Below are 21,169 nucleotides of genomic sequence, written 5' to 3'. Positions count from 1 at the left end.
ACACAAACCAATAACAATCATCATTTTAAATGCTTTTTTGTGTGGACCCTCCCAGATCCTTTGTGAGCAGCCCCCAGCCTAGGCTCTCTGGTCCGTGGCCACGCCTGCCAGGTGCAGCCAGCACACCTAGCCCCACGCACTGGCTGGGAAACCTGGCCCGGCATCTCCCAGCCCTTCCTCATTATCGGGCTCCGCCAGTGGGGCCCGCAGACGCAGAGCCCTCCCTGCCTTGTGGCTGCGGGTTGGTTTTGTACTGACGTGTCTGCAGCCTTTGGTGAGGGCGGCCTGTGCCGACCCCCCAGACAGACACCACCTGAGGCCCCAAGAACGCCGTGCTTCCTGCAGAGCCTGTCTCCCTCGATGCAGAGCCTCTCTCTCTCTCTCTTCGTCGGTGGTTGGTTATTGCTTTTAGCCCGGAGCCATCACCAGGCTCAGAGAGCAAAGATACAGCAGGAGCCATAAAATAAATTATAAAGTCCAAAATGGAACGCACTTACAGTGAGCTCCGGGTGAAAAATAGGTAACGCTTTAGAGCTGTTTCATAAAAGAAGCCACCGGCCCAATATATCACTGGATCTTTTAAACCGTGCCAGCTGAATAGATTTAATCCTGATTTTTTTTTTTCTTTCTTTCTTTTTTTTTTTTTTTTACGTGACCCGTGAGCTCAGATGTGTGAGCAGGTGTATCCTCTCTGTGCCGGACAGTAATTAACGTACCGCTTCTTGTCTCTTTCATTTCTTGTGCAAATATTTAAGGAAGACCCCTTATCTGCGGTTTTGCTCCCACAATTTGTTACCCCCCAGTCAATCGCGATTTGACAATATTAAATGGAAAGTCTAGGAATAGCCTGGCCGGTGTTTCTCAGAAGCAGTCCAGTAGAAGCCAGATTATAAAGCATTGGCCTGAGCACAGGAGGGTCAAGGGCATGTACCTGGGTTGCAAGTCCAATCCCTGCCCCCAGCCAGGGTGTGTGTGGGAGGCAACCAATTGAGGTGTCTCTGTCACATCAATGTTTATCTCTCTCTCACCCTTCCACTCTCTCTAAAAAAAATCAATGGAAAAATATCCTCACTCCTCGGGTGAGGATTAAAAAAAAAAAATCAGTTCTTAAGTTTTAAATTGCATGCCATCTGAGTAGCATGATGACATCTCGCCATCCTAGTCTGTGCCACCCAGGACACAGCTCATCCCTGTGGCCAGTGTGTCTCCGCTGTGGACTAGCTCCCGCCCGCTCAGCACTGAGCAGGCCTCTCAGTCAGCGGGTCGAAGGTCATGGTGCCACTGCACCTGTGTGGTGTTCAAGTCACCCTTCTTTTCTTTCCTTTTTCTTTTTTTAAAAAAATATATTTTATTGATTTTTTACAGCGAGGAAAGTAGAGGGATAGAGAGTTAGAAACATCGATGAGAGAGAATCATCGATCAGCTGCCTCTTGCACACGCCCTGCTGGGGATGTGCCCGCAACCAAGGTACATGCCCTTGACCAGACTCGAACCCGGGACCTCTCAGTCCACAGGCTGACGCTCTATCCACTAAGCCAAACTGGTTTATTTTCTTAACAGTGGCTTCAAAGTGCAAGAATGCTGTCGCGGACCATTCGGATATGCTCAAGAGAAGCTAGAAAGCACTTCCTTTAGGTGAGAAGACACGTCAGCGTAGGGAAAGGCATAGTGTTGGGCACCACCCCTGGTGCCAGGCAGCTCCTGGGGCCTTGGGCCATATCCGGTGCAGAGAAGGCAGAGGCGCGGTATGGCTTCCTGCCTGGCACTGGCTTCCCGGTGGCGAGTCCCACCATGGGCAGAGAGTTCAGGGTCCGAAGGACAACGTACAGCCGCCCCGGGAACTTCGGGCACAGCCTTTGAGACGCCGAGGGGCAGATTTGAAGACCTCTGGCTCGGGAGTTTCCCGGAAAGGCTTGCTGCGCCACAAGATTCAGTGCTCTGGGCTGTCCTTTTCGGAAACCTCCCGCCCCTGGTCCGGCCGGGCTCGCACTGCCTGCCCTGGAACCACGGGAGTGACAGGCACAGCCGCACCGCAGGGCCAGGGGCTGCTGAGGGACGTAACTGCGAATCCGAAATGGGCTCCACGTGTGACGGCGCCATCCCTCCTCTCTGGGCGTGTGGCTCTGGTACCGACGCCAGAGCTGAGAACCAAGTGCTTTCCGGAAAGGAGACCCTGGGTGCCCAGGGCCAGCTCTTAGCCCACGATGGGGGGAGGGGATGGTTGTGTCCTCCGGTCCTGCCGGCTCTGTGGGAGACGTCAAACCCGTTCCCACGTGGCTGGGGCAGGTCACAGCTCCCTCTTTATGCCACTGGCCCTGTCAGTGCGCCCCTCGCTCCGATCCGGCGGAGGGCTGGAGCTGAAGGGTTGGCCATGATTCCTGGGGCTCAAACCAGCGTCACTCCGATCCAGAGCACCGATGGGGGCCAGCTGCCCGCGGACCACGCAGGGGCACTGGTGATGACCAAGGCCACTCAGCCTCTGTGCTGTGACCTAGCAGCCCCCGGGAGGAGGAAACCGGGAAGGGGTGCTGGGTGACAGGGGGGCACCTGACGTCCTCCAGCCAGGACCTCAGCCCCTCCCCCGCCCTGGCCCGGCCTCGGCCCAGCGTCCTGTCTCCAGGAACACGAAACCCCGCGTCCACCAGCATTTCCCTCTCAGGCGTGGGCCAGTGGCTTTGAGCCTCTGCAGCCTGGAAGTCAGGTTCGACAGCAAGTGACTCAGGCTGGGCTGGGGAGGCTGGGAGAGGAAGACGCCCTCAGGGCAGGGGAAGAAATGCGGTGACTGCAGAGGTAGGCGGGCGGGAGCCAAACACACTGATGACAACTTCACTGTGTGTGAGCTCCTTCGCCGAGCACTGAGCCAAGGATGAGCTGAGGCTCAGGTGAGAAATGGGGACTGGTGGGAAGTTCCAGAAGGGGGACCCTGTGGACGGCTTGGCCTTGGCCATGAGGGCCATCCATCTGGGTCTGTCTGGGAGCTGCAAGGAGCTGGTGAGTCTCTCCCTTCCAGGTCTGGGGCAGCCGCCCTCCGACCAGATCCGGAGTGGACTCGACAGACACTGGAACATTGTGAGAGTGCCATGAGGAGTCCGAGGCTAATGCAGGTAAGAGGGAAGTCAGGGCCTCTCGAAGTCAGAAGGAGGCTGGGGAGCCAGGTTAGGGAGAGGGGGGGAGCAGGTGGGGGGGGGGGGGTGAGCAGGAAGAGGCCAGAAGCCTAGAAGGCTATTCAAAGCCTTGTCATGGTGGCGCTGTCGCCACCAGAGTGCCAGAGCCTTGGGGAAGTGGGATGGGCCCTCCTGTTGTCCTCACTGTCCCCTAAGACACCTGATCAAGAGTCAGGGTCCCGGGAGAGGCAGCTGATGGCACTGCAGGCCCTAGACCTGCACCCTGGCTGCCTCGGGGGTGGGGGAGGGGAAACCTGGTACCTTTGCTTTTGCCCGGCCTGAGTCACCCAGACTCAGAGGGGAAACTTGGGTGATATCCATACAGAAGGTGGGTTCTGAGCAGCCAGAACGTGACAAATGGCCACCATAGTCAGCAGGGCTGCTTTCCTGTTTCCTTCCTTCCCTTTGCCCTGCTTCCTCTTTCCACTCAGCACACGTGAGGGGTAGCGTGGAGCTGGGTTCTCAGTGAAGTCCCACCTGCCTCGACAGCTGCACTAGAAAGGAGAGGAGAGGAGAGGAGAGGGGAGGGGAGGGGAGGGGAGGGGAGGGGGGAGGGGAGGGGAGGGGGGAGGGGAGGGGAGGGGAGGAGAGAGGGGAGGAGAGGAGAGGAGAGGGGAGGAGAGGAGAGGAGAGGGGGGGAGAGGAGAAGGGGGAGAGGAGAGGAGAGGAGAGGGGGTAGAGGAGAGGAGAGGAGAGGAGGGAGAGGAGAGGAGAGGAGAGGAGGAGAGGAGGGAAGAGGGGGAGGGGAGAGGGGAGAGAGGGAGAGGCGAGGAGAGGGAGGGAGGGAGGGGAGAGGAGGGAAGAGGGGGGAAGAGGGGGAGAGGGGGCGAGGAGAGGCGAGGAGAGGGGAGGGGAGGGGAGGGGAGAGGAGGGAAGAGGGGAGGGAAGAGGGGGGGAGAGGGGGGGAGAGGGAGGGGAGAAGAGGAGAGGAGAGGGAGGGAGGGGAGGGAGGGGAGGAGAGGAGAGGAGATGGAGGCTCAAGTGAGAGGCAGGGTCGTGTAGGTGTGCATGCGTGCAAAACATTTCTTTTAAAATGTCAGCCCTACTCAGCCGAATGAAGCGAGGGAAGATTGTTAATTCTGCTTCAGCCAGAGTTTTAGAGCAAGAAGCCACGTCTCAGGAAGCTCCCGTGGCAGGCGGAACAGAGCGGACAGAGGGGAGTGTGATACGGGAGGGCAGGCCCCGCGCTCAGCCCGCCCGGAGGCCCTCCTGCAGCTTCCCTGTTTTCTTTCCATCAGGGACCCGCTTCTGCCTCCGACATGCAATCTCATATTTTAAATGCAGCTTGACTCAGCTCTCGGAGTCAACAGATAATACTATAAATACCTAGTATTTGTGCAGCTCTGTCATGAGGAGCCTCTTCCTTCCTCCCCCCTCCCCTGCGCTGCCTCCTCGGTGCCAGTGCAGAGCCGCCCTCTGTGGCCTGTCCGCTGTCCACGCATCCTGGTCAGTGGGAGCCACAGCGACAGCAGGCTGGACGCTGCTCAGAGAATCCCCCTGAGCCGGGCCATCCCCCCTGGTGTTCACACAGCCCCCTGCCCCCACCTTCCATCTCGCTCAACTCACAAGCCAGTTCACACCCCACTTCCAGCTTCTCCTCTGTCGGCTACGCCTCCCAGAGCACCCTTCACCCCCGCCTTTGCAGGGATCGAGCCTGGGTGCTGCAGTTTCCCTCTGTCGGCCTCACTGTACAGAACATCAGCCCCTTCACACGAGCGCCCTCCCCTCCCCCCGCCCCGTGGCCAGAGACTCCCTCTGCACAGTGGATGCTGGAAGGTGGTTTTCCTCAACATCGCACTCCCTCTGGTCACCACGCCTCCCACAGGCCCTGCCCCTGTGCACACACATGCACACACGCTTTCATTCACAAACACCCATGCCCACAGGTGTCTCCTTGTGCACGCACCTGCCTACTCCTCCCTGCCTCCACACACACACACACACACACACACACACACACACACGCGCGCGCGCGCGCGCGCTCCCACTGTTTCCCTTCCTGCAGATGCACACCCACAAACCCCTCACATGGAACGGGAGGGAATTTCTACAGGTTTTTATTCTCAGGTGGCTTGGGTGGGGGATGAAATACAGGCTCCTTGCAATCTGGAGGAACTTACTTTGGTATATCCTACAGACGTCATCCTCCAGAGAGGGCAGGAAGTCAGGAGAGGAGAAGGAGGGGGCGGGGGAATGAGAGGGGCCCTGATTGTGGATCAATCGTTGCTCCACCTTCCCATTCACCCAGCACCTGGCATCAGGACCTGGAGACCCACTAACGGTTTAGTTTGCTTCCCAAGCACTTTACACACATGATTTCGATGCTGGAAAACCACAGATCAATGTTTACTCCTTAGTTGCTGGGTGCCCGTCCTGGTCAGATGCTGCACTCCTGCACTCAGGCAGACATTACTGTGGCCCCATTTTACGTATGAGAATACCGAGGCTCTGACTTGCCCCAGGTCACACAGCGAATGTGGCAAAGTTGCAGCTTGAGCTGCCATTCAGTCCTCATCATAACCACCACGCTGTAAAGCCTGGCGCATTTTTGAAATTTCCATTAGGTCTGAAAATCTCCACTTATTTTGCCAGAGCAGGTGGCCACAAAATAACTTAGCTGTTCTCTGCGAGAATAAAATTATCTTGTGTGTATGTGTTAATAATTTGTTGTTCTGAGCCTTTCTTTTACAATTCACTAAATGTGAGCTTCCTGTGGCTAGAAATATATTTGAATCATCCTTCTTTCCTGGTGCTCCCTCCGCAAAACATTACTCGGCACACGTGAGGTGCCCAGCCGATGTCCAAAGGAAATGAAGTAAAATAAAATCCAGGTTTAAAAGAAAAAGGTAATAATTAATAATAATAATAATAATAAATAAAACAGAAAACAGGGTTTTGCTCTAAACGTTGTCCCAGATAGACTCATAAATACGTGGGGAGGGTCGACGATCAATGGCAAAAATCACACCTCGGGAATTATATTATACTTCCTCTAGGGTCACATGGCCGAGCCACTCCTCCCAGCTCTTGAAGGACTTACCCAGCTTTCCGAGTCTCTGGGCTGGTTGGAAAGGCCACAAACAAAACCCACGCTCCTGGTCGCACCGTCTGCAACCTGACGAGCCGTTTCCCAGATTCTGAACCGCCCCCACCCCCCACCCAAGCGTACCCCCCCCAGGCCGGGCTCCTGCACACTTCATGGGGAAAGCGTTCCTTGCACACTTGCCCATATGGCCCAAAGTGGAAGGGAACGCAGCCTGGACACGGACACAAGTTTTCTGACCTGTGAGCCGGTGCCCTGTCACCTGGCAGCTGACATGAGCCCTGGGGATGACAGACACAAGACACCAGGAGGCACCCGGGAAGAGCGGCGGGTCCCAGCCCCTTGCTGGCATATGCCTGCACGCCCCTGAGCCCCAAACCTGCCGAGATGTTCTCATCTTCCTAACCTGGCTCTGTTCACGGCTCCGCTTTGTGTGAGTCCCCAGAGATGGCGCCCCCCAGGGAGAGACCAGTGTTCCGACCCTTGAAGTGCATTCCTAAACCCACTGCTTCCCTCCCTGCCATGGTCCCTTTCCATCTGCTCCTGACGGGACCCTGTCCCCCTCCCAGCCCCCAGGACCTGAGAGACGGAGCCAGACCATGGGAAATGGGATTCCGCCGTGCACATGGGGGGGAAAGATTATGAAAATGAAAAGTAAGTAAATATGGATGTTGAGGACCTAATTCTGATAAGCGGATTTTCAAAATTAACCATTTGCAAGAGTAGATTAAATGTGTTTAATGCTGTAGGAGGAAAGAAGTTGATTAAGATGCACAGCAAACCCCATTTGAGCAAATTCTGGGGTGAAGGCATCGCAGGCCCCCTCTGCAGCGAGCTGCTTGCCAGGATAGAAGCTGGATGCCTTTAAGAGCACTAATTTGCCATTGTTGTGCTGGTAAACAGGCCTCCTGGAAAGGGGCCACTTGCCGCCTTCTGTGCATGCGGCAGAGGGGCAGGACAGGGCGGGGGCTGCTGGGAGTCCGCTGCAAACGGGGCAGCTCCGGGGGCGCGGGGGACCACCCACGGTCTTTGGGGATGCAGGAAAACACCAAGGACAAAAGAAAGATACTGGCTTCCCCATCACCTCCCCTAAGCACCCCCCCCCACACACACACACACACTCACACACATGAATCCCCTGCAGTGAGAATTCTGATCCCAGAATACCTTGCAGTTCCTTCCATGGCAACAGTCGCCCTCCCTCCCCGCAAGCCTCTGCCTCCTTCCTTGCTGCTCCTTCTCCCTGCAGCCCACTCCTGTCCTCACAGCCAGGCCTCTGGAGAGGCTGGCGCACCCTCGGGCAGGAGGCCAGTCTGTCCGTCCTCTGAGCGGGGTCAGGCAGGTGCGCACCTCACAGACACCCAGGTCTACCAGGCCCAGCGCCCCAGAATGACCAGGCCCTGGGGCACCCCATGCAAGGGCCTGAAAAGAGCTCTCAGAAGCTCTGGCTGGATTGCAGGTTGGAGGAAACAAAGAGAGAAGGAGTACTCTTTGCTGTCACGCCCTGGCCGAGAGGCAGAGAGAAGCCAGTGACCTAAGCGAGCACATGCCCACGGGCTCAGAGGGGATCCTGGTGCCCAGACTCGGACACAAGCTGAGAGGGCAGGGCGGAGCTATCTCCACTTTGTGTAACTGGACCCTAGCCCTCACCCTAGCAATCAGGGTCAGCCAAAGCAGTGACATCATCACCCGTATCAAACCCCTTGACCTGTTGAAGTTCGGTCTCTCGTCCGCCATGCTGTTGGGTGAGTGGGGCAGAGCCCGTGTTAACATGGAAGAGGCTCTCTTGTTAATTGCATCGGACTCGGATCCCTGCTGGTCCTTGGGGATCACGGAATCTCTGTACAACAAATCTTAGTTCCTTAGCGGACCTGGGGCCCCAGGTCACCATGAGCTGTATGTCACAGGCCCTGCGAGATCTGCCCACTGCTGACCTCTCTGACCCCATCGCCCCCCCATGCTCCTGCCACATCAGCCATCTTCCTGCTCCCTGTGCAGCTCCGCCCATTCTTGCCCCCGGGCCTTTGCACTGGCTGTTCTCTGCCTGGGAGGCTCTGCTAGGGACAGCAGGCCGGTCACTCGGCACCTTTCAGCGGCCGCTCTCCGCCAGCTCCTTTTCTTGCCTTCACAGCAGGATCACTATTCCAGCCGTTGTGTTTCACTGGTGTGTTTGTGAGAGGACCGCGGGTCCTCGCCCTGTGAAAGCAGGGGCCTTGCCCATCAGAGAGAGCTGTGCTCCAGCCCCGAGAAGGGACCTGCCCAAGATTGTGCCGGCGGGAAGCGGTGTCTGCTGTGTGGGGCTCAGAGCCGCTCCCACCCCTGGCAGAGCCCCCACCACCCGGTGCCTGGTGGGAACCGGCCGATCAGGGACAGGTCCCATCAGAACTGCTCGCAGGAAGCCTGAAGACAGGCGCCTCCCGCCCCCGTGCAAGCAGGGCTCAGAAGAAGCTGAACAGAGCAGGTGGGCTCTGCTTCTCTCCCATTTCACAGGCGAGGCGGGCGAGGTGGGCGAGGCGGGCAGACAAAGTGCCCAGCCAAACTCCCCAGCTTCTAAGTGGCAACGATGGGGCTCAGACCCAGGCAGCCTGGGGCAAGGGAGGAGGACGAGAAGGGGCAGTTCTGTTCTCAGAACTGTGACCTGTTAGTCTACAGGAGAGGGTCCCACACGCTTCGAGGCAAGAGAATCTCTGGGACGGTCCTCTGAAAGGCCGGGTTCACGGCCCTGCCTCTGTGGTTCTCCCTCTGCAGGGTCGCCGAAGTGACTGATACGGGAGCTACAGGAAGCCCCACACTTTGTTGGGGGGTGTCCTGGCCAGAGACCAGGGGAGCCACCACTGCCACGGTCCCTCCAAAGCCACCTTCCTCCTCCACCCCTGCCCCACTCCCCTGCCCCTGCTGCCACGGCGAGCTTGCACTGTCAGTGGATGAACCTGAACGTTCCTGAGCGGCTCCCTGCCAGGCGATGGGGCGGAGGGAATGGAGAAAGGAAAGCATCTGGTCAAGCTCCCCCATCACCCCCACACCCGGCCGGAAACCCTCAGAAAAGGATGCTGTGCTCCGTGTGGTGCCCGTGAAGAAGGGCCTGGGACCCAGGGCAGGCGAGGCTGGCCCCGCCCTGCTCCGTCCGGACGTGCAGATGCTCATTGTTGGTGATAGCAGCTCCTCTCACCGCCCGATGGCCACGCTAATCAGGAGACTGGAGCTGGGGGCGTGCACGCGCGGGCGTGGCCATCGGAAGTTCAGCGAGCACTCCCTGAGCACAGCCGCTGGCCTCGGGCCTCGGGCTGGACCAGGGTCGTCGTCTCTGCCCGAAGCTCTGGAGCGCCAGGTGCTGCCGTTGCCCCCACCCCATGGACAGGGAAACTGAGGCAGAGCGCCAGCTTCCTCCAGGCCTCCCCCGGCCTGCGGCAGCCAGGACAGGGAGGACAGTGGGATGTGTGTCCCGGTGCAGGGAGAGGCGTCAAGCGCCACCCGGCAGGTGCTGCTGGGAGCCCGTGGCCGATTACTGAGCAGTTCCTGCCTTCAGCTCCCGGGGCCCCAGCCCCTCTGTCCCGGCCCCGCTGACTCCGTGGGCCTCCGGGGCCCTTTGGACCCGCCCCCATTCACGGCTGGACACAGCTCTGAAGGATCCGCATCTGGCCCGTCCAGTTGTCAATTCTTTTGACTGTCACGGGGGCTTCAGGAGAGGATTTGGCACAGATCTGGCCTGAAGCCCTCCCTGAGCTACGAAAATCTCTGTCCCCCGGAGGCTGCTCAGCAGGAAGACCCGGATGGGAGCCTCAGCCCGTCATATATCTGGACCTGCGTCTGCCTGGAAGCAGTCCTCCCTCCGCCTCGCTGCCTTCTGCATCCGAACCAAGCGCAAAGGCTAATGCTTCCGGTCTCCCTCACGCAGCTCCTCCAGGGAACTGCGCTGGCAACCCCGAGGCTCTGCCGGGTGAGGGCTCAGAGCCGCCAGGCCACAGAGTTCCCCGGCTCCTTTAGAAGCAGCCCAGCCCTACCCAGACCCCGTTTTTCCTGACAACCAATACTGCAGACTTAGCCTCAGTTCAGAACAGGAGCAAGAAATCATTAGGATTTTCCATCCGAGCCTTGCTTTCCTTTGTACTTGCCAATCCCCAGCCTGGGGTCTCTGCGGCTCGTTATTTGTGTTTTTCGTTTGCCACGGACGAGCTGGTTCCGAAATCCAGTTGCCCATGTTCCAGGGAAGTGCGGCCTCCCACACGGTGCTCAGACTGGCCTCCCTGGCTCCCGTGCAGGGGAGAGGGAGCTGGGATCCAGATGGCTTAGGAGCCGCCATGGGATGGAGGAGACAGAGGGAGAGATGTGAGGGAGGGGGAGTGTGGAGCGCGGAGGTAAACAAATTCGAGTCCAATTGCCGTAGCAACCTTGGCCCCCCTGCCCCCATCCCCAGGAGCGGAGATGGCTGGGAAAAAAAAATGGAAAGAAAATAATATGGAACTAAACACATGATGGTGGAAGTTGGTGTCCAGCTGGGAATTTGCTACCATCTCTCCCCCAACTCCATGGAGTGGGGACGCCACAGAAAATTCCAGCATCACACAGGATGGGGAGGTGGGCAGGAGGGTCTGCGAAGCTCACAAGTGCAATATAGTTAAGAGGGAGGAGTCTGTGGTTAGGAAAGAAGAGCGAGGCTGAGAGCAGGCTTCTGGAGCAAAGATGCTGTCCACCCACCCCTCGCCGACCACCCGGGGCCCCACCTGCAGGGCCTGCTGGGTAAGGAGGGCCCGGTCCCTTCCTGCGAGAACAGCATTTTGTCCTCGAGCAGGTGGTGACAGATAGAGAAACCGGCTCCGAGCAGGGCAGTAAGTAGCCCAGGGTCACCGGGAGAATTAATATCATAATTGAGAATAACAGCGAGGCCTCCTATTTACTAGATAAAATAGCGCCAGGGGATGTGCTGAGAGATGGGAAAATGGAATTTGAAATCATTTTTTATTTCTCTGCAAATGTAGTTGCCGTTGCATGTCCCCCTCCTCTCCCCGGGAGAGCAGCCGCTGTCTTTTCCTGTCTGTGCACAGATGCTGAGACCCTGTGCTCCCCCTATCTCGCATCCCCCCACCCCGCCGGGCAGTTTCTCCCAGCAGGAGGCAGGGGTGGGTCCGGAATCACCAGGGGTGAGGCCAGCATGGCCACCAAGTTCACTCCAAGGCCACCTGCAAGGTCAGAAGTGCACCCGGCAGCTGGGACCCACTGCCAGCTCTCCCTGTACCAGCGCTCAGGATGGCGGAGGGGGTGGCGGGTCACATCCCAGCTCTGCTCACGCTAGGGGCCCGGAGAAACTCAGTCTCCCCTCTCTGTGAAATGAGGCCACTCATGAGGCTGTTAGGGGCACCCGGTGCAGCCAATGTGCCGAGAGTCTCAAACGCAGCAACCGCGACCAGGTGACCGAGCTGCCGGGGACGTGGTTACATGCACAACAGTTGAAGAAAAGGGCGTTTAGGGCAACTTGTGCGAGAACTTTCAAGAGCTAAGAAATGAATTGGGAAGTGTTAACTGTAAAAATAAAGTAAAAAAAGAAAACTCCCTCTACCGAATTAGTGCAAAGCAATCAGTAAGAAAGGAAAAAGGAAATTGGTCTAGAGGAGGAGGAAGACATGGCATTGAGACCCCGGAGAACACAGCCCCTCATCAGGCACTCCGAGCTGCAGGGGGCCCGGGAACTGTGTGAGGCAAACCAAAGGAGAGCTGAGAACCGGGCTGCAAACCCGCCAGACCAGGCCACCCAGGCAGCACCAGGTTCCCGAGCAGCCGGGCAGGTGGGAGTAAGTGACCGTTACCCCGGGGCTCCAGTTCCTGCTCTGCATTCACTGGCTGTGTGCTCCTGAGCATGTCATTGAAGGCGATGGAAGCAATGAGCTCTAAGATCCTTCCCAAATCCAGCGTCTCAGTGCTCTGGAATAGGGGGGTGGAGGAAAGGCTAGATGAGGAGGGATTGGAAGGAACTTGGAGTAAAATAGAAGGAGGCTGGAACCTCTCTCTAGGTATGGGGCCTGTGTAAGTCCCTCAGCCTCAGTCTTCTCATCTGTCAAATGGGAAGAAGGATCTCTGCAGAGGCCGTTGGGAAAGGTAAGTTGGATGAAGCACGTGAACATAGGCCGGGCCATGGTTAGGAGCTAAGGTCTGCTTGGTTCCTAGCCAGGTCGGCCCGATTCTGGGCCCCCTGCCCTCTGTCAGGCTTGGATAGAGCTGGCACCCTCCCTTCCTCTCGGGCCCCTTGTAGCGGGCTAAGACTATCCATCTATCTCATCCTCCTGGCCACAGGGATTTGTTTGGGGAGTGGGCATGTGACCTAAGCCAGACCAATCAGGAAGCATCTCAGGACTTTGGCAGGAAACGCCTGGCCCCTCATAAGCTCTTTTCCCGGGTTAATCAGGGAGCATGTGGTTTTCAGAGCTGCTGAATGTTCTCACAGGGGATCCCGGATCCAGCCGGATCTGAAGATCGATTGCCACGTGAGCCAGCCTATCCCCTTGTTTACTGAAGCCAGCGTGGGTCCTGCCACATTCTCGGCTACCACTCATTAAAGCCTCTTCCCTCGCACCACATCCCCAGCTCATTGGAAATCGAGTCCCTTCTCAAAAGTGCCCCTGCCGGGCTCCAGGGCGGGAGCTGTCGCCTGCAGATACCCACGGCAGCACGCACTGGGCCAACCGCCGCGGCCACGGCCGCCTGGCCCGCTGCTGCTCCGCCTCAGGAGCTCCACACGCTCACCTTGCCATTAAACATCACCAGGAGCCGCCTCCTCTCCGCTCCGGCCCCGGTGCAGCCAGGCTCGGAGCTGCGTTAAATAAAGACCGCAGCCCTGGAACTGTTCACATGGATCTGCAGCAACGAGGACAGCGAGGGGCCTTTCAATAGATTGTCCCCAGCGCCGGCCGGGCAGGCGGAGTCTGCCTTTCGCCTTATTCTCTCCCTGTTCACGTGGACCCACCCCCTCCCGGCCGACCACTTTCAGCTCACCTCACCCCAAACCCTGCCGTACATTAACTTAGACAGGAATGACTTAGATTTAAGGGAGGAACAGAACATCGGAGCGGTCACCGTTTAACCTGCAGGAGAGGCTTGGTGATGGTGGAATTTTAGGCATTTTAAAGCCACAATAAATCAACGGAATATATGACTAGAGACAAAGGAACTTCTCTTTCCCCCCCCCCCCCCTCAACCCACACCGCCCAGGCCCCAGATTCCCCATCATTTCACTGTCCTTCCCGTCCTCCGGGGGGCTGCATCTCAGCGTCCATTCTGTTCAGGTTTGTGAGCTCCCGCCTCAGGGAGGTCAGCGTCAGGAGGAGGGATGCCTCCCTCCTTTCCCCAGGGTCAGAGCTCCTGCTTGCCCAGGGGGGAGATCCATCTCTGGGGACCTCTGAGGGCTGGTACCAAGGAAGTCAGGGCTGCCTGGCCAGGCACCCCTCCCCCACCCAGGGAGCCAGGCTCCCCACCTGGGGCTTGTTTACTGTCCTTGCCAAGAGCCAGGCTCTCCCTAAGGGCCTCGGGTGCATTATCTCTTTTAATCCTCAAAACTAGGCTAGGAAGTAGGAACTGTTTTCTCTCCATTTACAGGTGGGGAAGGTAGGGTGCAGAGGGGTCAAGCTGCCTGGCCAAGGTCACCCAGCCAGAAGCCACAGCGCTAGGCTCCTAGCTCCGGGGCGTTGGCTGCGGAGCCCAGAGCCTCACGCCTGTACTGCCGGCCCTCCCTGGAAAGCCGATACAAAAACGGCTTCCACATCTATGCTGTTGCTCAGTGCCTGCCATGTGCCTGGCACTGGGCGAGGCAGATCATGGTTGTCCATTTTCTCTTCATAACCACCCACAAGGTAAGTCCCGTTTCACAGCTGAGGACACTGAGGGTGAGAGAGCAGACGTGAGAGACCTCCTATCACTCAACTTGTGAATGGGTATGCCGGGATTTGAACTCAGGTCCTTCTGATCCCAACATCCTTGCTCTCTGCCCTTTAGGATCTAAGTGCTGTTGGATGTGACATCCATAAAGAACTTTCCGAAAGAAGCTGCAAAGATAAACAGCACGCAGAGGTCCCATGTACTGGCATTTCTGGCATTTGGTTCCTTCCTCACGCCCCCCACCCCCGCGGTGACATCCGGCATAACTCTGGTACAAGGCCAAGACCAGGAAGCTGGCCCTGGTACAATGTGTGCACATCGTTCTGCCATTTTATCACCTGTGGGCTTCGTGAAATCACCACAGCAATCAAGATACAGAAGTGTCCCATCACCACAAAGATGTTCCTCCAGCTGCTCCTTTGCTGCCACCTCCGTCCTCCTCAGCATCCACAACCCCTGGCAACCACGAACATGTTTGCCATCTCTCTAACTGCATGTCAAGAATGGGATGTAAATGGAATCTTATGATTGTGAGCTCTAGAGAATGGCTTTCTCCACTCACAAAGTATTTATTTTAAAATAAATAGTTATTGAGTGTCTACCACATATCAGACAGCTGTTAGCCCCCTTCAGGAATCCTATATAATAAAGAGGTACCAATATGCAATTGACCCTCATGCCCTCTTGTCATCATAAGATGGCTACCCACATCATCACAAGATGGCTGCCCCCACATTGTCACAAGATGGCTGGCAGGGGAGGACAGTTGGGGGCAACCAGGCCTGCAGAGGAGGACAGCTGGGGGCAACCAGGTCTGCAGGGGAGGGCAGTTAGGGGCGATCAGGCTGGCAGGAGAGCAGTTAGGTGTCAATCAGGCCGGCAGGGGAGCAGTTAGGGGTGATTAGGCTGGCAGGCAGAAGCAGTTAGGGGCAATCAGGCAGGCAGGCGAGTGGTTAGGAGCCAGCAGTCCTGGCTTGTGAGAGGGATGTCCGACTGCCAGTTTAGGCCTGATCCCTGGCAGTTGGACATCCCCCAAGGAGTCTCAGATTGGAGAGAGTGCAGGCTGACACCCCCCTTGCACAAATTTTGTGCACCAGGCCTCTAGTGTATCACATAAGACTCTTTAGTTGCATGTGACAGAACCCACCTCAAACTGTATTGTAAAGGGGTGGTATTGGCATTGGTTGTGGGAAAGTCTAGAGGTGGGGCTGGCTCAGGCCCAGCTGACTCTAGGGGCTTGTTAGGCCCGCTCTCATTCTCCATGTTTTGGCTCCGCTCTCCACTGTGCTTGTTTCCCTCATTGGCTGGCTCTCTCCACTTGGCAGCTGCCAGTCGCTCTGGCCTCAAATGCTGCTTGCTCACAGACCCAGGAGAAAGGAGCACCCCTTTCTTTAGAAAAGTTCCAGCAAAGGTTCTGCCCGGTTTGATGCCCACCTGACCCAACCCAATCACTGATGGGGATACTGGACCAGGGAGATGGGGGGCGGGGGGGAGTTTGCAATGCTCTGATTGGCTAATTCTTGGTCATGTGCCCTCTCCTGGAGTCCAGCTTGATGTCAGCCCTGCCCCAATCACAGGAATTGGGGGGAAGGGTATAAGGAGAATGTAAGATGCCATTGTTAGCAAGAGGGAGCCTAGGTGCTAGGCCCATGGGATGCATGATAGCATTATACTACCTCAGCTCAACTTGTTTGTTTTTCAAAAAACATGAAGAAAGTCAGGCTTGGAAAGACTAAATGATAGAGCCGAATTCAGGGCTTTCGTGCTGGGAACTGCCCTGCCAGGGTGTGAATTCTGAGTGGAGATGCCCACGCTGCCTCACGCCCATGCTCTGGTGCAACATGGAAAGGCTCTGGCAGAGCAAAGCCTGGCCTGGCAATGGCCTTTGGACATGCCACCCACTCTGAGACTCAGCAAATGAGCCATGTGATCCCCTGGGCTGTGGGGACCCTCAAAGGAAGGCTGGCCCTGAAATGGGTGTCCGCACCCCCCCCCTCTCTGCCCCCCAACTATCGGCGCGCAGGCTGGCACGGGAGCTGCACACAGTCCCGTCTCTACGCGTGTGCAGGCCCTGGCACACACTGCACGCGTGGGCTGCCACATAGCATCAGGAGCGCCAGGAAGATTCAGCCGCCATCCCGTAGCGAGGACGGGCAGATGGAACGAGTGACTCAGCACGGAGACCAGCTGTGACCAGATGAGAAGAATAAACATGAAAGCCAGAGGCCAAACCTGCCACGGCCCCCCTCTGAGCCGGGCCTGGCGGCTGGGCCAGGCAGGGGTGACAGACAGACAAGGATGCGGACAGGGGAGATGGATGGCCTCCCCGGGCCCAGCCGAGTGAGGAGAGCCAGACAGATGGTCTCATTAAGGAGTCCAGCCTGAGTTCGGGAACAGGGCTCTGTGTGGGAGTGGGGGGACCAAGGCAGGCTCCTTCCTGGCGGGGCTCCTCCAGGCCTGGGTGGTCCCAGACAGGGCGTGGGTCCCTCACTCTTTCTGGGTGAGGGGGCCACCAGGTGCAGGCAGTGCTGGGACCAGCAGCGTAGAATCCCTGTCCCAGCAAAACCCCATCCCTCCCTCTTCGAACTCCTCATCACTGACAACACTGTTTGTTGAGCACCTGCCACCCAGACACTGTACTGGGCGTTCTAGGTGCATCACCTCCTTGGTACGTTGGCTGTCCCCTCAACTGGAGGCCCCCCCCCCAGGTCTTCACACACTGACCATTCTTCAGTGGCCTTCTCCTCCCAGAGGCCCGCCCTGACTACCCATCTGAAGCTGCCCCAACGCTCTCTCACTCGGGGCACCATTTAGATCTGTCATAACCTCATTGCCATCCAGACATATCCCACTCATTTCCTAGTGCTTCCTGGGTCGTCTCCTGCTAGGACAGGGGGTCCTCCAGGATGCCGCATCCTAGAACAGCGCCTGGCACATGATACAGATGCCTGAGGAAATTAGTGTGGAGCCCAGAGAGGGGACCTGCCTGGTCCTCCTCTCCCCATCCCTGCTTACTTTTCTCCTTAGCACGTCCCGCTTCCTCTCCACATATCTGTCTTCACCCTCCATCTCCCAGCTAGAACAGAGGCATCATGAGAGGAGCAACTTTTGTCTGAATCCCCAGGGTTCTGTCAGTCCTATGACTGGTGCTGGGGTAGATAGGGTCCCCGAGGAAGCCGAGAGTGGGAGGAAGGGACCTGCCATGACCTCATAGAGAGTCGGGGCCAGAGCAGGGCCAGAGCCAGACTTCCTGCTCCCAGTCCACACGCACCCCCTCTGAGGCGCTTTCCCGGATCCTGTTCCCCCTGACTTCCTGGGGAAGCACCTAGGCCCTGAGCTCACTGCAACGGCCAGCGTGGTAGCTGAGGGGTGGCCCTCAGAGACATCCATGCCCTAATCCCTGGAACCAGTGAAAACGTGACCGTCGGTAGCAAAAGAGACTTTGCAGCTGGGATTGAGTGATGGCTGTTGACATGGGGAGGTGGGCCCTCGACAGTCACAGTTGCGCATAAGAGGGCAGCAGAGGGGGGATGGGCACAGGTGTAGGAGATAGAGCAGAGGTCAGCCCGGTGTGAGGAAGGGGTGCAAGCCACAGTGGGCAGGCGCCCCCAGGAGCCAGAAAAGACAGGGAAACAGACTCTTCCCTAAGACTCCAGAAGGAGCTAGGCCTGCCCACACCTTGACGTTGGCCCAGTGAGACGGACTTTGGACTTCTGACCTCTGGAACTGGGAGAGAATAAGGTTGTGTTGTTTTTTAAAAGTGACCAACTGTATAGTTTCAGTGTCGCCAGATGAAAAACATCTGGAGATCTGTTTCACAGCCATGTTAATATCTTTTTTTGCCACCCAACTGTACACCTTAAAATGGGTAAGAGGGTACATTTTAGGTTCTGTGCTGTTTTCTTTACCACAGTAAAAATGACGAGGAAGAAACGTCACCAAGCTTGCGATCATTGGTTACAGAAGCCACAGGCCGCACATACAGCCAGCGTGCAGCTGGCCAGGCCCAGGGTGCTGAGCTCGTGGTGACTCAGGAGGGCCAATCCCAGCTCCTTCCCTGGTGAGCCTCCTGCAGTGGGAGGGAGGGGCTGTGCCAGGGAGGTGTGTGTGCGTGCCAGCTCTGTGCCATTGATTGGCATGACAGAAAGAGAATAAGAACCACAAGAACTGGCATTAGCCGAAACTGGTTTGGCTCAGTGGATAGAGCGTCAGCCTGCAGACTGAAAGGTCGAAGATTCTGGTCGAGGACATGTACCTTGGTTGTGGGCACATCCCCAGTGGGTGGTGTGCAAGAGGCAGCTGATGGATGATTCTCTCTCCATGATGTTTCTAGCTCTCTATCCCTCTCCCTTCTTCTCTGTAAAAAATCAATAAAACATATTTTTAAAAAAAAGAAAAGAAAAGAAAAAGAACTGGCATTAGCACACCCTTCCCAAGAGCCAAGTGCTGTACCACACGCCTCACTTCCCCCCATCAGCATCCCTGCGAGGCAGTTTCTACAAAGAAGCAGAGGCTCCGAGAGGGGAGGTGACCTGGCCAAGGTGCACACAAGGAGCAGGGCTGTGCTCTTAACCACCATTTCCTGCCTCGCTCACGGCTGATTCAGTCCGTGCCACGTACCTGCTGCCACGAGCACTTAAATGCCTCAATGCTGCAGCTTCTAAAAGAGTCATAGCATTGCCTTCTTTCTCTGTGTTTGCAACCTGGCATTCTCTTCCCATTAATCATAGACCAGAGAGTCTCATTCTGTCCTGATACGCCCACAGGTATAGGAGATTGCCTAGAAAAGTGCAAAAAAAAAAAAAAAAAAAAAAAAAAAAAAAAAAAAAAAGAGAAAAAAAAAAAAAGAGGAAAAAAAAAAAAGAAAGAAAGAAAAAGAAGAAAAGCGCTCTTGTTCTATGTACAGGTCTCTAAGCCTTGCAGCAGGGCCGGAGATGGTGGTTGCAAGCCAGTGCCAGTAGGCCATGCCTGGTGTGCAGAGGGCTTTGGCGTGGCCTGCACTATATTGGGTGTTATTTCTAATTGGTGCCCAACGCATAACATCGGAAGACATCTCTCCGCACTCGGAAGTCTGGGCAATGTTTCGCCATTCCTCTGTGTGGGTCAGGACAGGCGGAGAGCTGCTGCAGTAACTGGCGCCTCCGTTCGCAGGGCTTCCCACACGGACGGTGACTTCTTTCCACACCACATGTCCGCTGCGAGCAGCTGGGGCTCTGCTCCACACAGCCACTCAGGGGCCGAGGGAGGCGCCGCTGCCCGCCAGCAGCAGGTGAGACACGTGGCCTTGTCCGCTGCTGCTTCGGGGGAAGAGGAGGCAGGAGAGGAGCACATGGATGGATGCTGCAGAGCCTCAGCGTGTGACGCACACCAGGCTTCTGGTCACGTGTCGTTGGTGGATGTCGGGATGTGGCCCCTCCCATTCCAAGGGGGTGGGGAGTACAGTCTTTTTTTTTTTTTTTTTTTCCCTGTGGAATCCCTAAGGTTTATTGGAGACCAAAGCCTCTCTCTGGATCCACAACCATAGCCTCTCAGAATCAGAGCCCCACATGTGCTTGGACGCCATCCCCTTTATTCTGGTCTAGGCGGGTCCTCACACTCCACCTGAGGACCAGTGCCCAGATTCTGCCCCCGAGAGGTCACCCTGCAGCAAGCCACTTTGGGAGGAAGGAGGCTCTGTCTCTAGGGAAGGAGGCCCCGGGGGGAGGTGGTAACCAGGGCAGAAGCCCCGCCCAGCCCAGCAGCCCCCAATCATCACTCCCACTGCAGGCGCTGAGTGTGTGAGGCCCGGTGGTAGGCCCAGCTGCCCGCGGCCAGGACCCAGCGGCAGACGTCCTCCTTCGGCAGCAGCAGCAGCCTGTCCTCCTCCAGCCGGGCCCGCTGGCCTGCAGCACCCAGCATCAAGCCCCCCCCACATGCTGTAAGTATTGGTTGTGAATACGGCTACAATGAGAATAGTGACCGCCACCACCAGCACCACCGCCCGACCGGCCACTGAACGGCCCTCCGCTCCCAGGTGGTCGCCAGCCACGGCCGGCACCATGCCCCCTCCCAGGAGCAGGTTTGCAGAGGAGCTGTCCCCATTCACCCAGTGGAAGTAAAAACCAGAAGGAGCAGGTCGATGACAGTGGCCACCCAGGCTCCAGCAAGACCATCTTCATCAGAGCCCAGCCCTGGAACCAGCATGGTGACGGCAGCCACGGCCTGGAGCAGGAAGCCAGCAGCAGCCCCTCGGCTGGCCTGTCAACACAGGGAGGCGAGATGGGGGGGGAAAGAGGCCAGCACCTTCCTTTACGCCGGGGAGGGGCCTCGGGGGTCTCACGAAAGCTGGACTCCAAACACCTCTCACCGTTCTCTCCCTGAGCCCAGGAGCTGGCCAGGTCCTTGGGGCTTGGGAAAGGGCGACTCCTTCCCCAGCCCCTGGGTGCTCACCTGGGCAGTGCTCAGGGCTGCGTGCAGAGACACCACTCCCAGCGCCAGGTGGGACAGGGCCATGCTCCACTCACCCCACGGCGTGGGTGCCATGGCGCTCGGGCGGCGGGGAATGGAGGAGACACTTGGGAAAGTTAGGAAGGAACGCGGAAGCCGGCGCCCCGGAGCCCTAAGGACTGCTCTCGAGGACTCCCAGTTTCCAGGGCCCCATTTCTATAATAAATGTTGGGAGAAGCTCACCCGAACGTGCCTGCACCTCCGAGGCTGCTGGACACCACCGGGGAAGAAAACCTATTTTGCCGGAAAAAGAAAACGGGGGTGGGGGTGGGGGGCTAGATTGGGCGGGTGTGCGCCCTGGAACCTGAATGGGGGCGCCAGGCCTGGGGGAGAACCGCTCGGGACGAGCGCAGGCCCACGGCCTGGACTCTGCACTTGAGGAGGCAGCGTCTCCAGAACCCAACCCGGGCGGAGCGACAGCCCCGGCCCTCGGAGCCGGCCAGGCCCAGCGGCGCAGCCCCGGCACCGTGGCACACAGGAGGCCGGAACCTGCACACGGCGCCGCCGTTCCTGCGCGGCCCGGCACGAACCAACCGGAGGACAGTCTTCTGTGAACCTCAGCTCCCTAGTCCTACATCCGTGAACGCCATTCTACCACCCCTTCCCACACGGC

The 21,169-nt window shown here is 57.6% G+C and overlaps 1 pseudogene; it reads right to left on the bottom strand.

Moving 5' to 3' along the window:
- Positions 1–19,534: 19,534 nt before the first annotated feature.
- Positions 19,535–20,709, bottom strand: LOC118711599 (annotated as a pseudogene).
- Between the last annotated feature and the right edge of the window lie 460 nt (positions 20,710–21,169).

This window comes from Pipistrellus kuhlii, unplaced genomic scaffold (assembly GCF_014108245.1).
Source record: "Pipistrellus kuhlii isolate mPipKuh1 unplaced genomic scaffold, mPipKuh1.p scaffold_m20_p_8, whole genome shotgun sequence".
Classification (NCBI taxonomy): Eukaryota; Metazoa; Chordata; class Mammalia; order Chiroptera; family Vespertilionidae; genus Pipistrellus; species Pipistrellus kuhlii.
Note: the sequence above shows the minus strand (reverse complement) of the source record. Positions and strands in the feature narration are given on the sequence as shown.